Below are 4,179 nucleotides of genomic sequence, written 5' to 3'. Positions count from 1 at the left end.
AAGAGACAAAACACAAGTATTATATACATATATACAATTTAAAGAGATAAAACAAGTATTATATACATATATACAATTTAAAGAGATAAAACACAAGTACTATATACATATATACAATTTAAAGAGACAAAACACAAGTACTATATACATATTTACAATTTAAAGAGACAAAACACAAGTACTATATACATATATACAATTTAAAGAGACAAAACACAAGTACTATATACATATATACAATTTAAAGAGACAAAACACAAGTACTATATACATATATAAATTTTAAAGAGACAAAACACAAGTACTATATACATATATACAATTTAAAGAGACAAAACACAAGTATTATATACATATATACAATTTAAAGATACAAAACACAAGTACTATATACATATATACAATTTAAAGAGACAAAACACAAGTACTATATACATATATACAATTTAAAGAGACAAAACACAAGTACTATATACATATATACAATTTAAAGAGACAAAACACAAGTACTATATACATATATACAATTTAAAGAGATAAAACAAGTATTATATACATATATACAATTTAAAGAGATAAAACACAAGTACTATATACATATATACAATTTAAAGAGACAAAACACAAGTACTATATACATATATACAATTTAAAGAGACAAAACACAAGTACTATATACATATATACAATTTAAAGAGACAAAACACAAGTACTATATACATATATACAATTTAAAGAGACAAAACACAAGTACTATATACATATATACAATTTAAAGAGATAAAACACAAGTACTATATACATATATACAATTTAAAGAGACAAAACACAAGTACTATATACATATATACAATTTAAATAGATAAAACACAAGTACTATATACATATATACAATTTAAAGAGACAAAACACAAGTACTATATACATATATACAATTTAAAGAGACAAAACACAAGTACTATATACATATATACAATTTAAAGAGACAAAACACAAGTACTATATACATATATACAATTTAAAGAGACAAAACACAAGTACTATATACATATATACAATTTAAAGAGACAAAACACAAGTACTATATACATATATACAATTTAAAGAGACAAAACACAAGTACTATATACATATATACAATTTAAAGAGATAAAACACAAGTACTATATACATATATACAATTTAAAGAGACAAAACACAAGTACTATATACATATATACAATTTAAAGAGACAAAACACAAGTACTATATACATATATACAATTTAAAGAGACAAAACACAAGTACTATATACATATATACAATTTAAAGAGACAAAACACAAGTACTATATACATATATACAATTTAAAGAGATAAAACACAAGTACTATATACATATATACAATTTAAAGAGATAAAACACAAGTACTATATACATATATACAATTTAAAGAGACAAAACACAAGTACTATATACATATATACAATTTAAAGAGACAAAACACAAGTACTATATACATATATACAATTTAAAGAGATAAAACACAAGTACTATATACATATATACAATTTAAAGAGACAAAACACAAGTACTATATACATATATACAATTTAAAGAGACAAAACACAAGTACTATATACATATATACAATTTAAAGAGACAAAACACAAGTATTATATACATATATACAATTTAAAGATATAAAACACAAGTACTATATACATATATACAATTTAAAGAGACAAAACACAAGTACTATATACATATATACAATTTAAAGAGACAAAACACAAGTACTATATACATATATACAATTTAAAGAGACAAAACACAAGTATTATATACATATATACAATTTAAAGAGATAAAACAAGTATTATATACATATATACAATTTAAAGAGACAAAACACAAGTACTATATACATATATACAATTTAAAGAGACAAAACACAAGTACTATATACATATATACAATTTAAAGAGATAAAACACAAGTACTATATACATATATACAATTTAAAGAGACAAAACACAAGTACTATATACATATATACAATTTAAAGAGACAAAACACAAGTACTATATACATACATACAATTTAAAGAGACAAAACACAAGTACTATATACATATATACAATTTAAAGATATAAAACACAAGTACTATATACATATATACAATTTAAAGAGACAAAACACAAGTACTATATACATATATACAATTTAAAGAGACAAAACACAAGTACTATATACATATATACAATTTAAAGAGACAAAACACAAGTATTATATACATATATACAATTTAAAGAGATAAAACAAGTATTATATACATATATACAATTTAAAGAGACACAACACAAGTACTATTATATACAATTGCATTGAACTATTCAGTGTCTCTGGATGTTGTTTAAATGTCAGTTCAGATAGTTGTTCTTGGGGAAAAAAGGATGGCAGTACAGTCCATGTGCTGCAGGTAAAGGTGAACATTGTAAAGTGTTGGCTGGAGAGTCTCCTACCAGCCCAGACAGAGCAGGTGGTGCTCAGCTTCCTGGCTGGAATCTTCCAAACTTGATCCTTGGACTAGGTGATTCTTTTCCTTAGCTGGCCATCAAAAAGAGAAGCCTGGCCCGTGTAAGAGCCAGAACCATTCTTATAGATCCATGTCTACACAAATCTTCATTAAATAACACTAAATTGCGTTATCTAGTATTCATAGTATATTATCCAACAATATACCATCAAGTATTCATAATATATTATCAAGTATTCATAATACATATTCAATAATTTGTAGTTCTTTCCTCAATATTGTACAATATAAATCAATAAACATGAGAATCACAATATGCAATAAAATGCTGAAATAAGCATTAGCAGCATAATTATGAGCAACACAAAGCAGTCAGTGCACTAAATGTGCTTATGATGTAAACACACATAAAAGTACATTCAATACACAAATGTGATCATTAGTTGAAGTCATAAAGATGTTAATAAGGAGGATTGAGAATATTCCAGAAAGAAGAAAGATGAATGCTTGAAGTGCTATTGTCATCAATATGGACTCACCAACTCAGCTTCTACAGTCAAACACAGCTTCATGACAAACAATGGAAGTCTGCTCTATAAAGTGACAAAATAGTCATGTCGTTTAAAATGTGTCAGCACAATATTTCAGGTGAAAACAAGGTTTAAAAACTACTTTGAGCAGAAATGTCATCCATCTCTCATGTCCTGTCTCCTGGCTACTTCCTGCTAGCGGCTTATAAGCACCACTGATTGGACCGCGGCGGTCACGTGACAAGGGAGGAGTGCAAAGAGTTGCCAAAGAGTAAACAGAGCAAGAGCATACCAGTCACTTCCGGCTACCGGTATATACCTACAGCTGATTGGACTGTGGCGGTCATGTGACTAGGAAGTGCGCAAAGAGTAAATAGAAAGGCAAGAGCCTAATAGTCTCCGCAAATGTATTTGACACCTGCGTTACATAAACATTGATTGATTGATTGATCGTTTAATCGCCCAGCCCTTTTGGCATTTTTCTATTTTTTTATGTGTCATGCTATATTTTTTATTTATTTATGTTTTGTGATAAATATTGGTATTGTTTTGTCGCCCAGCCCTATCGGCCTTTATTTTTATTTATTTATTTTTTTACCTAAGTTAGGTTTCTCATACACTTATATTCTTACACTAAACATGTATTTAATATTTATACACTAAACATGTATTTAATATTCATACACTAAACATGTATTTAATATTAATACACCAAACATGTATTTAATATTTATACACTAAACATGTATTTAATATTAATACACTAAACATGTATTTAATATTCTTACACTAAACATGAATTTAATATTTATACACTAAACATGTATTTAATATTCTTACACTAAACATGTATTTAATATTTATACACTAAACATGTATTTAATATTCATACACTAAACATGTATTTAATATTCTTACACTAAACATGTATTTAATATTTATACACTAAACATGTATATAATATTCATACACTAAACATGTATTTAATATTCTTACACTAAACATGTATTTAATATTTATACACTAAACATGTATTTAATATTTATACACTAAACATGTATTTAATATTAATACACTAAACATGTATTTAATATTCTTACACTAAACATGAATTTAATATTTATACACTAA

This window comes from Nerophis ophidion, linkage group LG18 (assembly GCF_033978795.1).
Source record: "Nerophis ophidion isolate RoL-2023_Sa linkage group LG18, RoL_Noph_v1.0, whole genome shotgun sequence".
In the NCBI taxonomy this organism is placed as follows: Eukaryota; Metazoa; Chordata; class Actinopteri; order Syngnathiformes; family Syngnathidae; genus Nerophis; species Nerophis ophidion.
The sequence above is the reverse complement of the archived record's forward strand: the minus strand, read 5'-3'. Positions refer to the sequence as shown.